This window comes from Agelaius tricolor, unplaced genomic scaffold (assembly GCF_023055355.1).
Source record: "Agelaius tricolor isolate 1412-34295 unplaced genomic scaffold, bAgeTri1.0.p SCAF_3, whole genome shotgun sequence".
Lineage (NCBI taxonomy): Eukaryota > Metazoa > Chordata > Aves > Passeriformes > Icteridae > Agelaius > Agelaius tricolor.
The window spans coordinates 3,351,802-3,365,757 of NW_027269263.1; the positions used below are offsets into that span (position 1 = coordinate 3,351,802).

The window sequence follows — 13,956 nt, forward strand, 5'->3', positions numbered from 1 at the left end:
TTGAGGACTCACCATGCTCAGTGTTGTTCACCAGCTCCTGTCTCCAGGCAGGGCAGATACTCCCATCCTTCTCTTGTCCTTTCCTAGGGAGGTGCCTTTTATGGTTTAGTACCAATTTCCTAAAAATAATAATGAACGTAGTAAGGAACCAAACACTTATTTCTGTTCTAAAACCTATTCCACCTGCCCATTCTGGGTGAATCCAGCCTGTAAGTGTCTTTACTTAAAGTCTACAAACTGCCTGAGATTGATTTGTTCCACATGTATGTGTTTTACCCATCACCTTGGGCTCTACACTGGGGTTTGATGCACAACCACAGCTGAATAAAACAGCTGATCTGAGAAAAACTTGATCTGGAAGGACAGAAATAGTTGTGTGATAGCACAGGGAATAGTTCTGGTGTTCACTTATGCCTTATGCCATACCTTTAGCAAAAAAACCACATCTAATTTTTAAAATTAAGCTGGCAGATGCATTTGCTTAGCTGTTTCTGAAGTTATGGCTATGAAACAGCAGATCAGTGTCAAGCCAAACTCTGTCAGTGCAGCCATACAGTGCCAGAGCCTCCCTGTCTCCCCACAGAGATCTGCCCTCAGAGCCACACCAGCAAGGCACTCACAGCACAAGAACAGCTAAAATTGCAGTGCTGGGACAAATATCTGCCCCTCCCAAAGTGCCTCTCCAAATCTGAGCTGAGAGCACCTCCAGTCTCTGCAGAGCAGCAGTGCCAGCACATCCACCCTCCCTGCAGGACATCCCTGCCAGCGCCACCACCCAAAGGCACCCAGGGCCCTGCTGCCAGCAGGGGCTGGCACAGGGCACAAATCCACCTCTCACCTATTTATTCTGGAGCCATGTGGGGGTTAAGGCTCCCTTTCCCAGCTGCAGAGTGACCCAGGTGGGAATAATGAGTGCCTGCCTTGCTTAGCTAATTAGAGGCACTGAGAGCAGCAGGCTGCAGTTCTGGGCTGGGGCACTTGCAGAGGAAATATAGGGGCTGTAGGGTTTATGTCTAGCTTTGTTTCTTTGGGATTTTTTTTGTTTGTTTGTTTGTTTTTTGTGTTTAGGTTTTGGTGGGGGGTTTTTTGTTTTTTGGGGGTTTTTTTTGGTTTTTTTTTGTTTGGGGTTTGGTTTTTTGGGTTTTTTGTTTGTTTTTTTGGGTTTTTGGTTTTGGTTTTTTGTTGGTTTTTTTGTTTGTTTTTTTGGTGGTTTTTTTGTTTGTTTGTTTGCTTTGTTTGGGGTTTGGGTTTTTTTGGTGTTTGTTTTTTTGTTTTGTTTTTGTTTTGTTGGGTTTTTTTTCCTTCCTTGTGGTCAAGGTAAAAACCTCTGTCAGGATAGCACAGCACAGATGGGAAAGAGCAGAGGGAGGAGGCTCCACAGCATTCTTCTAATCTGTATTATTCCATGCCATGAGAAGGAGGCAGGAGTAAAAGATAAGGAAGGCTGGACCATTTGTTCCCATTCAAAGACAGATTTTCAATGTGTGATCTAAATCCTTCAAAGGCCAGCCCAAGCCTCCCCCCCACTTGCACAACTCACCCACCTCAGCAGAGCGTGGCACAGCCTGCACTCTGCCCAGGGCCATTCTGGGGGACACTTATGGACCCCAAAGTGCTCTGCAGGGGCTTCAGCCTCCCTCCCCACCCGTGATGCATCTTAATCAGGAATAAGTGTTTGGTTCCTTATTAAGTTCATTCCTCTCAGTGGTGCTGCCCGAGGATGCTGAAGGAGAGCCTTCCCCAGCAGGAATGTTGGGAGAAACGGAGCAATTACAGCTGCTGGGCTGGGCACTCCTGCCCTGCCCTGGCCCCTCCCGTTTGCACATCCCAGAGGGTTTTGCCATTGGGGCACAAGACCGCGGACAGACAGACAGACAGACGGACTGACAACCGAGAGCCAGCGCTGCTGCCTGCAGTTCCCACCCGGCAACAGCCTGGGAATGGAGGGCAGCGCTGGTGGGAGGTTCTGCAGCACGGACCGTGCCCAGCGGGGCTGAAATCGCCTGCCAGGGAAGGTTTGGGGTGCAGGAGCCCAGGGCAGGGGGTGATGCTGGTCAGGGAAGGTTTGGGGTGCAGGGCAGGGGGTGATGCTGGTCAAGGAAGGTTTGGGCTGCAGGGGTGATGCTTGTCAGGAAGGTTTGGGGTGCAGGGCAGGAGGTGGTGCTGGTCAGGGAAGGTTTGGGGTGCAGGGCAGGAGGTGATGCTGGTCAGGGAGGTAGTGGCCAGAGCTCTAAGGCTGCTCTGGCTGTCCCACATGTGGCAGTGGGCTGGCCAGAACATGACAGCTCAAAGGGATCTGGGTTTTATTACAACATCACCTCTATCATAACACACCCAAAGAAGGCCTTCAGCTGCTGAGGAGCCTGCCCTGTGCTCAGAGGCTTGACCTCAAAAAGTTGTGGTCTGAGCTGTCTTTTCCTTGCCTGCCCAGCCCTTCACCTACAAATTTCAGCCACTGCTGAAAGGTGTTTCTTTTTCACCTCTCTTGCAAGCTGCATTTCCCTTGCCTCTTTCTAGCTGTTACTGAGTTCCCTGTTGTTTTCCCCTGGCTTTTTCTTTGTTTCTTTCACAGGAAGCAGCACATCATTATGGCTGGTCTTTCTCTAGGGCTCTCCTAGCCCAGGTCATTACTTAGCTGGGGAGATCCAAGGAGGTGGCTGTTTGTGCGGCTCTGAGACCTGTGAAAAAGCAGCTAATCAATTCAGAAAATCATCTGGGTGGTAACCCCACTGTCAGCTTATTTTCTTCCCTTCCACTTAGACATCAAACTGGTTGAAGAGGGCTCTGGGGAATGAGGCAGGCACTGAGAGCTCCTCCTCTGCAGACACATCTGTGTCTTTCATCAGCAGGGCTCAGGGAATACCACTAACTGGAGAGAGGAAAAATCTCTTTGGAGCTGAGAGGCTCGTGGTCTCCATCCCCCTGTCTGAAGAGACCCTGCCCAATGGGGAAGCAATCATTTGAAAAGTGGCTAATGCACTAACGCTGCTTGGCAGAAAATGTCACATAACAGGCAGAACTGGGCAGGGCAGGGACCAAACACACAGCAAAGAGGGTGTTAAGTTATGGCAGTGAGCAGACCCTGGCAGCCCAAACAGCCTGCAGTGGCTAAGTGGAGCAGCAATTGCAATAGGACATGCAAACAGCCTTCTGGTGAATGAACTTACTAATGGTTGCACTTTGCTTTCACTCAGCCTTCCTCTGGTTTGTGTCTTTGGGGACTGCATCAGGACAGGGAACACTCAGAGCCATAAAGCCTTTACCGTGGCCAGTTTTAGGCTCTATTAGAAATGGAAATGCACAGTGCCTCATACTCTGGGACTTTGTGGTGTCATTCAGCAGAGATAAGCCATATCAGAAAAGCATTCTGGGCCAGCCAGCCCTCTGAAGGGGAGTGTGTCACACAGCCACAGAAAGGTTTGTGTTGGGAGGGGCCTTTAAAGGTTTTTCAGCTCCAGCTGCCCTGCAATGACAAGGGAGACCTTCAGCTACATCATACTGCTCAGAGTCCAATCCAACCTGACCCTGAATGTTTCCAGGGATGGGGAATCAACAACTTCCATGTGCAACCTGTTCCAGTGCTTCACCACCCTCATCATAAAAAAACTTGTTCCTTACTATCTAGTCTAAATTTAGTCTTAGTTTAAAACCAGTACTGCTTGTCCCATCACAACATACCCCACTAAAAATGTGTTCTATCTTTATCTTTCTTATAAAAACCTATTTCAGTACTAAAAGGCCACAATAACTTCTCCCTAGAGCCTTCTCCAGGCTGAATGATCCCAGTTCAGTAGTTCCTTAGAGAAGAGGAGTTCTGTCCTGCTGATCACCTTGCACAAGTCTCACTGCCATCCATAGCCCCCTTCTGGGCACTGGCCAAAACTTCCAGCCCAGGGCATTGCCACCCCCAGCCCCCCAAACCTCCTTCCATCCCATGAGGGGTCAGGGAGGGTGTTGGGGCCAGACTGGGACATGGGGAGCCCTACATTCCATCCCAGGGGACCCCAATCCCAGGGCCAGAGCCAGCACCCCCAGAAGTCCTTAGCAGCCACCTGCCATGGGGACCAATCCTCCACTGTGTATCAACAAGGATTTTGTCCCACATCCTAAGAAAGGTGGGGAGGGAAGAAGGGGATTTTATACTCCTTTGGACTGAAATGATTGAAATCATGTAGGTTGCTGTTGTGTTTTACTTACAAGCAAGATGTCATTAAGCAAATGTTTTTTCCATAAAGCAAGGGACACTCACACATAGCCAAGCTTTCCCTATTTTCCATGCACAATAAAAAAAAAAATCTGCATTGACTTAGCAAGAATACTGGACCCTCTGCAAAGATTTGCTGTTAAGTTGAGAATGGGAGAACAGCCTGAATTTGAGGTTTCCTTCCTTCTGCAAGGTTAAGTCACATCCTTAGGTCTCCTTTTAGAAAGCTAACAAACCATGTTAGAAGAAAGGGAAAAATCTTTAATGGAGAAGCCTTGCACTCAAGGGAACACAAAACACTGACCCAGGCCACAGTTCAATTCTTGGGCTCATTTCCTGCAGAGACACACAGACAAGACAACTGCACACCTTTTTTCCTGTTAGAAGCAAACTCTTATGCTCTTCACAGCCAGACAACTTTGACAAAGGATCTCAGAGATAAATGAAAGGCTTTAATGTTTGTGAAGAGTGAATTAGTGCAAACAAATTCCTTGAAACTACTGTTTTAAAAAAACCCACCTCAAACAGAGGGAGAAAGCAGGAAGCTCAACCACCTTTAAAGACAATGCCATCCTACAGAGCAAGTTCTGTATAAAATCAAGATGTGCATTTGCTTCCTTTGGTGACTCGAACACTTAAAACAAAATAAAGCTTTTATCCTATTATATTTTAAACCATGACTGACAGCAGGAAAACAGTTCTTGCCTTATTTCCTCTATTTTACCAACATGAAATGTTCTACCCATGGATTTGGCCAGTAGTCTGGAAAATGTCAAGGTTAGGAAAGGCTGAGCTTCATTTGCTTTTCACAGATCTGAGTAATGAATTGTTCATTTTAAAGTATTGTTCTAGCTTGAAAAGGGAGTCTGTAGTGCTGGCATCATAGGGTTCCACATCTGTCTCTTAGTTGCTCTGGACTACATTGGCTCAATTTATTAAACAGGGAGGGATTTTTATGTTCTGCAACCCTGCAAACTAAACAGGAGGCCTGGGGCTTTAGTGGGGTTTTTCTCTTCATATGCACTTATCAACATGGCAAATGTTGCTCACTAACACTTCAGATCAATCTCCTACACTGGCATTGCTATTGCAAGAAAACTGACAAACCCAAAGTGCAGGAAAGGTAAGAGCATCAAGAACTTATTTTTGACACTAGACAGAGTACTTATTTATAATTATAAATGCAAATAGGAAGCAGAACCCACAGTAAAAACAAAAGCAGAGTCCCCAGACAGAGTTGGGTAAAAGTCATTGTGGTTGCAGCTTGATAAAGCTCCATGAAAGAATGAGCAGCTCAAAAAGATTCACTGGGAACTCCTCTCTGGGTTTCATTGTGTGAAAACCAGAGATATTCAATTACATTAGAAATCATATGAGGGCAATTGGAGGCAGTCCCTTTTCACACTGTGCATATTTACCTATGGAATGTGCTTCTGCCATGTGTGATGGAGCCCAGGGGTCTCAGCAGGATTCAGAAAAGAGTTCAGCAGGTCTCAAACATTTTTATAGGCAATATTAAAAGCTATAATTAAAGTAACAAAGGCTGCTAGTGATGCAAGCTCTGTTTGCCAAAGCTGAATTCAACCTTTCCCGGTGGAGTGTGGGAAGTGTTTCATCAGTAGGGATGCTCTCTCTCCTGCTCATACCTACAGAAGATTTTTGTGTCCCTGCCCATGATGCAAAAACAAAGATCTAAAGGAGAGCAAGAGTTAGTCTTATCAAATCAGTTTTTCTATTTTGTTTAAACTGCTGAGCATCAAATATGCCCCCTGTAATCCTGACCAGTCCTAAGGGCAATGCAAGGTTGGAGGGTTGGTGTCCACTGAGCCCTGACCCCCATAAGGGCTTGTGTGGGGCACTTATGAAAAGGTGCAAAAAAAATCCTTTGCCTTAAACAAATGTCTTGGGCCAGCAAGTTCCACAGCTTAACTACCTAGGTGGGAAGCAGAAAGGCAAACTTTCCTTTTATTAATTTCTCCCAGAGGTTGATTTCACTGGCTCTGCTGCAGCAGTCGCACTTCCAAAGAGAAAGCTCCTAAATGTTTTCTCTCTTAAAGTGCTTTACCTGTTTGAACACCCCTGCACTGTGCACGTACCACCTGCAGTTGCTGAAGGGCTGCTGGCCCAGTGACACAATTCCCCTGGGTTGGAACAGAGAATAAGGGTTTATCAGCACCCAAAAAGGGCCCAGCCTGGTGGCAGCTTGATTGTGTGAGAACCACTGGAGTTACCCCCCCACATCCACACTCTCAGTGGTTTCCACACAAGTGCTGCCAAGCACAGCAGAGGAGTGAAGGGCACAGCAGGACCCCAGGACAAGCACGAGGGTTGCAGCCTAAACAAGGCAAACAACCCGTGTGAGCCTGCCTCAGCCAGGTGGATTTAGTTCCATCCAAGGCTTCCACTTCTTTCCTGGCCACTGCACACAGCTTGAGTGGGGCTGGGGCCTGCAGGAGGAGGGTGAAGCACTAGAGGCAAAGCTCTGAGCATCCCTGGGGAGGCTGTGCCTGGGATTTGCAGGGGGATATGCTGGAGGTGGGGAGCAGGTGGCACAGTGCTGAGCTGCTCAGCTGTCGTGGGGCTGGAGAGGGACAGACACAGCTGGGTGAGGGGAGGGAAGAGCTCAGGGTCTGGCAGTGCTTCTGCTTTCCAGAGCTGAGGAACAGCAAAAAGGGATCCAGCAGGGATGCAGGGCCCTGCGTGGTTCTGATCCCAGGAGGGGCAGTGCCAGAAGCACCCTGCAAGGGGCACACACAGGGTGTGTGGCAGCCCTTGTGCTGGGTGAGTACCCTGGCCCAGCCCCTGCTGTGTGCCAGCAGGGGCCTTGGCAGAGCTCTCTGGGGCATAGATTGATATCTGCTCATGCAAATAACCTGGAAGTGTCCCCCAGGGTGGGACAGCTGGTCCCCGCAGCGCTTCTGGGAGCATTCTTTATGTGCCCGTGTAAGTACCCTGGCAATCTCTGCTGGGGCTTGCCAGCAGGGGCCCTGGCACAGGCCAGGAGCAGCATCCCCCTGGCTGAAGCCATGCCAGCTGAAGCTTTCCAGCAGCAAGGCTTTCTCCTGCCCTGAACAAAGAACCAATGTGGCCAGCATTATTGATTTGTTTCGTGACTCGCCGCTTTTAGCAGGAGTGTGGCAGGAAAAGACCAAGAGGAGTTTTAATTTGTCCAAATGGTTTTAGACAAGGTTAATAAAGCTCATTGATAAATGGCACTTTTCATTAAGTTTTAATTACAGTGTCATTCCAACAGGCTGGATGTGCATAGTTTGATTTTTCCATTTAAGGTGATGCCTCAGCAAAGTTGGTGTTGTTTGGTTTTTTCATTTAAGATGTGCTTCCCTGAGCTCAGTGATTAATTTCCACTGTGGACCAAGGAGCTGCCAGCTTGCTGGAGAGCCTGACTGCCTCAGTGAATTCTCTTTGGCCCCCATCCCATGCTGTGAATTACAGCTATTTAGGCTAAAATGTGAGCCTAGCACACTTTTGTACCTTGAAACATCATCATCTTGGTCCAGAAAAGGTGCTGGTTGCTGCTAGCCATCTCTCCTGCTCAGGAACTGGTGAGGATGCTGAGTGTTTCATCTTTCCTGCTGTCTCCCACAAGTGGGTTTGGAACACCTGAAAGAGAAGCAGACAGGATCTGGTTCAGGTCAACTCATAGCAGGGTGAACAAACAGAAAATACCAGAACCACTGGTCAGTTAGAAGCTTGGTTTGGCTGATAGTTCTCCCTCTTCAGAGTGAAAATCTGAATATTGTTTTAGCTTAAGAAGGTCTGAGTACACACATATTATCTCTGAGACAGTGCTCCCTCCTGTGCACTGCACTGACTTCTGTCCCCAGCTCGGTTTCACAACTTTGTTAAAACAGCTATTTTTAAGCAGCTTACAATGTCACTATTTGCTCCCTTTCTTAACAGCAAATTTCCAAATTCTTTCCATGTTATCATTATAGAAGTGGAGAAATTCACTGCTGCAGAAGACAGAGGGTTGTCTGCTAAAGACCTTTCACTTTAAAATGCCCACTGCTGTTTCCATCAGCATTTGAGGAGCTGTGGTGCCTCAGCCTGGGGATTGGCAGCAGATTATATTCATCCCTTGCATCTCCACCTGCCTTCTGAAGGCTCACACAGCATGGTAGCTGCTGCCAGGGCTCTGAGATCATCCCCTGGGGGCTTGACTGCCTGGGTTCAGGGCTGGCTTAGATAATCCCACAAATGCCTGGTGTCCAAGAGAGCTCTGCAGGAAAGCTCTGTAAAAAAGCCCTGGTAAGGGCCTGTCAGGCTGCTCGCTGGCTGAGGTCTTGCCCTTGCTCCCCAGCTGGGCTGCCTTGCCCCTACAGCTGTGCCATGGACCCTGTTTGTGTGGACCTTGGCCTGTGGACTTCAGTCTCTGAGCTGACCTTGGGTCTGTCTCGTCACCGTGGGCTGGCCTGGCAGTCACTGGGCTGTGCCTGAGCCTGGCTGCCATCCCCAGACCTGCTCTGCTCTTCTTGCCTGGGGACTGTGTGCCTGCACCTCTGTCACTGCCCCACCCCTGCCTTCGGCCACCCCCAGCTCCAGGCTCGCCTTCCCCCATGGAGCCTGCCCTCACAGGTCACACCCTGATTTATGCCTACATCCCTGATGGTGCCTGTAGTTTTGACTGGCAGTGTGAAACCACAGCAGGAAAGATTGACCCTGTGTCTGCAGAGGACATATTGGTCAGGCAGAACAGAAAGGAAGAAGCTCTCCCAGATTATAATTCGAAGCAGGAATGGGCAGCAGCATTCCTGCACCCTTGTGCCACACACCAAAATCTCCAACTGAAGGAGGTCATGGGAAAGTGGAATTTCAGGCAGATGGTGAGCCTGGAGAAAAGGAGACTCAGAGGTGACCTTATCACTCTCTACAGCTCCCTGAAAGGTGGTTGGAGTCAGGTGGGGTTGGGCTCTTTCTCCAGGCAGCACTGACAGAACCAGAGCACACAGCCTCAAGCTGCACCAAGGGAAATATAGGTTGGATATTAAGAAAAAGTTTTTTACAGAAAGAGTGATAAAGTTCTGGAATGGCTGCCCGAGGAAGTGGTGGAGTCACCATCCCTGGATGTGTTTAACAAAGCCTGGATGCGGCACTGGGTGCCAGGTTGAGGTGTTGGGGATGGGTTGGACTCGATGATCTTTGAGGTCTCTTCCAACCTGGTCATTCTGTGAATTCTGTGAATAATGGCTCCCCAACAGCCACTCTGAAGGGCTGTGCTGGCTGTGCACTGGGGTGCCAGGGTGGGCTGGGCCCTGCAGCTGAGCTGGCTCCCACAGCTGGGAACAGCACAGAGCCACTCTCAGAGCTGGCAGTGTCAAGAGACAAGGCTTGCTCACCAGCATTAAAACAAGGTGGACTTGAGCTCTTTGTTTCAGCCCCTAGGGTGGGCTGAAAAGTAGCTGCATTCTCATGGCTACCAAAAGACATGGGCTGTTTGGGTCAAAGACCCCACAAGCCTCCTTAAAGTCTCAGTCTGTGCCTGAACTTTGTGAGTTCAGTGATCTCATTTGCAGCTTATTGCTGAAGGTCTTGTAAAAGTGGCCCTGGCTGTGTGCTCCATGCCTTTGTCCCCCTGTTAGGGTGGGTGCCCTGGGGACTTGGCTGCTGGCTGTGATGAGGCAGGCAGTGCTGCAGTGCTTTAGGGGAAGAGCATCTCTCAGGGAGATGCAGGGATTTAACCAAAGGTGAGATTGTACCAATCACTACCTGCAGGGTAAGGCTGGGAGGGGACAGGAGTGTGTTGGGCTGGGCTGAAATGCCTCTGAAGAACAGGATGAACAAGTCTAGGCATGCCAGAAATGCCCTGAGCTTTGTCTGTAACCATCACAAGTGGCTGGGCTCTGCCGTTTAGGGTGTACCCTGCTGGGATGAGCACCCTTCACCTTGCTTTAAACTCTGTTGCTCAGGTGTTGCCACAGCTGAGAGCAACACAAATCCCTGCAGAGCACAGCCCTGCCTAAGGAGCTTGGGGGAATGAGGTTTTGCTGGCAGGGCTGCTAGTGCTGACTGGCTGGAAGCCAGTGTCTGCATTTGCAGCATGGTGCATGGAGGTACCTCTAAAGGGAACTGTGCAGAAGCCTTGTTTTGACATCTCAAGGCTTTAATAAAGTTTGGATGTTTGCCTAGGCAGGATGAAGCTTGGCTACAACACAGGCACTTTTGGCCAGTCGTGTTTTAACTCAAATGCTCCTCACTACTGTTAATTTTTTAGTATAAACCCGTTCTAAATGCTGACTTGCTTGTCTCATGCACAGGAGGAAAAGAAACCATGCAAAATGGGGTGACTCCTGAGCAGCTGAAGGTCAGTGTATCTGCTGATCTGCTCCCCAGCCCTTGCTATCCTCTCTTCCAAAATATTTCTGGAGCCTTAGAGTATAAGATAGCTCTGGGATGCAATGTAAAATGTCTCTTCTGGTGAGACTTCCATGAGAGGCTGGGGTCAGAGAGAGAGAGAGAGAAACATGGTTCAGTGTCCCTGCAAGGCCTTGCACATTTTACTGATTGTGTTTGAGGTGTGTGTGATGGTGGAGCCCTGTGGGTGATGCAGACACAGAGAAATGGAGAGGCAGGGAGATGAGGGGATGGCTGACATGCAGAGACAGGATGTCCTGGCAGAGGTCAGGGGGATGCTCACAGCTGCAGAGTGACCACAGATGAACTCAGATCCTCTGTGATGGACCCCAGGGACAGAGGTGGAGGGATAAGGACAGAGACACGGTTGGCTTTTGGTTCTGTTTGGGGAAGTTGGGTGGGAGGAGTAGGAGGCTGGGAGTGGGGAGGATGTTTATATGGAATATAGCTCCTAGGAACAGGAATTTTGCCTGCTTTTATGCTAGGGTGAATCCTTCCAAAAGCACTCTAACCCGTGTGTATCCATCCCCCAGCACAGCCTAGGGATGGACAGACACCATAGGTTGGGCAGGAAACCTGACATGACTAACACAAAAAGCAAGAAAACACTTCCCATGGTAGCACTGGGCTTCACCCTCCCTAAAGTCATTCCCCAGAGAGAGAGTCAAGTACACTTACTAATCCAGGATGTTTTGGTCACCTAGTCTGCTCTCCTTTTTGTCCCTGTGGGTAGGAGAGGAAGAGAATACAAGAATACAAATAATAGACTTGAGGCTCTGGGAATCTTTGCACAGAAGGCTTGGTGTCAGCTTGGGACCTGCCTTGGATGGCACTGAGCCCCTTTCCCAAACACCCAAAGCTCTCAGCTCGTGCCCTGGGAGCCCTTGGCAGGCTGCTGTTTGCCCCCAGAGCAGTGGGGTGTTAACACTCACCAGCTCACTTGGTTTTGTGCTTCCCCTTCCCAGGCCTGCAGGGTGGGGTGACAGCAGCAGGGAATTGGGCACCTGTGGAAGTCTGGAAGGAAATGATGCAGTTTCTCTTATTTATCTGCATGCTGAGCTCCAGCAGCAGCAGTGACAGTGTGCTGACTGCTGAGCCCCTCTTCTTAGAGGGCAGATGCTGATGGAACTCTTTGGCTCCTGGAGCTGTGAGCCCCCCTGCTATTGTGAGCAGGATCTGAGCTTTTGCAGGTGTGCTGGGAACAGCCCAAAGCACCTTGTCTCGGTTGCTGGTCAGAGGAATTCATGGCTATTCTATCTGGGAGCCAGGCAATGATTACAAATCAATGACTCCACTCCCAGAGTGATTCATCATTAACCTGGGAATTTAGCCCTTTCCCTGGCTCTCTCCATCAGCAGCTCCTGCTCCTGTGGCATCTCAAGTGTCTTATTCATTTTGAATCATTGGATAGTTATGGATGTAGCTGAGGAGGAGTGGAAGAACAGATGCCCTGAGACATGGTCAGGCAGCCAAGGGGAGGGAGGGCTTTTGAAGGGGCATGGGGCACCTTGAGGGTGAGCAGAACTTGGCTGTACACTGGGGAGCAATGCTGCCAGCAAGACCCAGGGCACAGCAGCATTCTCCCTGCTGCAGGGATCCCACTGATGTCCCTGTTGGGCTGGGAAATGCTCCACGGTTTTGCCTGGCTGGGCACAAAGTGGGGAGGAAAGAAATAAAAACACCAACCCGTGCCCAGCCAGACCAAAGCAGGGGTTATGTAGCACTCCAGTGGGGAGGTTTTAATGACCCCAAACATCCCAGGACAGTCTATTCATAGTAATAATTCACAGCACTTAGCACTGTTACATGTTCTTAGCATTTTTCAGGCATGAACCAGAGAGTGGGACTGCTTCAGAGCAGGGACTGGCTCTGTGGTCTCACCCAGCCCCAGCAGAGGGAGGGACTCTCCAGAGCCTGCCCTCACCCACCTGTGCACCTGCCCAGCTCTGGCTGTTTTCCTGCCCCTTGTCCCACCTTATGCTTTGCCTCTCCAAATAGATGATGTCTCTTATGCAGACTTGCTTTGCAGCAGCTGCTGGCCCAGGGACCATGGCTATTGCACCAGAAAATACAGCAAATAACCATCACAGCTAGGCAGGGAATTGGTTCCATTTCACAAATGAGGCAGCTGGCACAGAAGGAATAGCTAACTGGTGAGCTAGGAACACATTTCCCAGCTCCACTCCTCTCTTCCTGGCCTTACAGTGATATTTCCAGAAAGCAGCTTGGATTACAACATGTTCAGAGAGTCTAGGAAGCTAAAAGGCAGCCCCACCCTCTGTGCTCTCAGAAATGCTCTTGTTTCTGCATTTGGCTCACACAAAAATGGGTTTCCCCCACAGAAAACACAGCCAGGACTGCATCACCCCTAGGCCTTGCCTCTGCTGGATTTAGCACTTTTTTAGCTTCTGCTGTCACCCACACACTGCCAGGCTTTAACTGGGGGTGGGAGCTGCAGGGGCACACTGCACTGCAAGCTGACCCTCCGCAGCAGCAGGAGGGACTCTGCAGGACCTCAGCAGAAAGATGAAGTGAGAACCACACATCTGCAGGCCCATTGCTGCTGCCTCTGGGGTCCTTCCCCCTTCGTGCACCCCCAGAGCTGCCCACTCTCCCTGTGCTGCTGCTGCCAGGAGCAGGCTGGTGGGAGCTGTGGCCACAGCGGGGACAGGCAGGAGGGAGAGGTGGGGAAACGCTCTGGGAATGGTACCTGTCACCTTGAAGGGCCTCCAAAGGGTTGTAGGAAAGCAGCTCACACGTGGAACTGAAACTGAGGCAGGGGGAACTGGCTGTGAGCACCCAGTGCTGGCCACCAGCTATTTAAAGCTTCAGATGCCTCTGAGGTGCAGCTGGGTAAAAAGAAGGGGCACAACTGCAGCTTGCACAGACACACCCAGGAGAGGGGCTTTGGGACACTGCTGGTACAGCTGCAGCAGCTGAGAGGGCAGTAGGGGCCAGGAACCAGCCCAGAAACCAAGGAAGAGCTGGGCTGTTTGAAGGAGCAGGGGATGCCTGGCTGAACAGCACGTGGGACCAGAGCCAGGGAGCTGAAGATTGTTCCAGGGGCCACACAAAACTGGGCAGGAACTGCAATCATGCTCCTGTGGACAGACACAGAGCTATTGCAAAACCTCCAAACAGGCTACTTGGTTCTCAGGAAGAATGCAAAGAAGCTGGGAGAGGTGTTGGTGTGGAAATGACAACTGTAATATTCCTGTTCGTTCTTGAGACAGGCCAAGTCTTCCTATACCACACCTCAGTTCTCAGCAAAGTCTGAAGCCAGGGTTTTGGCTGTCTGCAAGCACTAGACAAACCCAATCCTCCCCCAGATGGGGCTCCTGGTTGTCCTCTTCTCCCTCTTTCCACCTTTCATGTCCAGA

At 50.0% G+C, this 13,956-nt stretch overlaps 1 protein-coding gene across 2 annotated transcripts in view; it reads right to left on the minus strand.

Annotated features, from left to right (window-relative positions):
- Nucleotides 1-13,956, minus strand: part of CECR2 (CECR2 histone acetyl-lysine reader) — a 146,462-nt gene that overhangs the window by 104,081 nt on the left and 28,425 nt on the right. Inside the window, exons 5-7 of one of the 2 annotated variants that reach the window (XM_071422184.1) lie at nucleotides 11,255-11,299; nucleotides 7,697-7,825; nucleotides 13-119 (exon numbers count right to left, since the gene is read on the minus strand). The gene's annotated coding sequence lies outside the window, so the exon portion shown is untranslated. The remainder of the gene's footprint in view (nucleotides 1-12; nucleotides 120-7,696; nucleotides 7,826-11,254; nucleotides 11,300-13,956) is intronic. The other variant, XM_071422185.1, reaches the window with a different exon arrangement.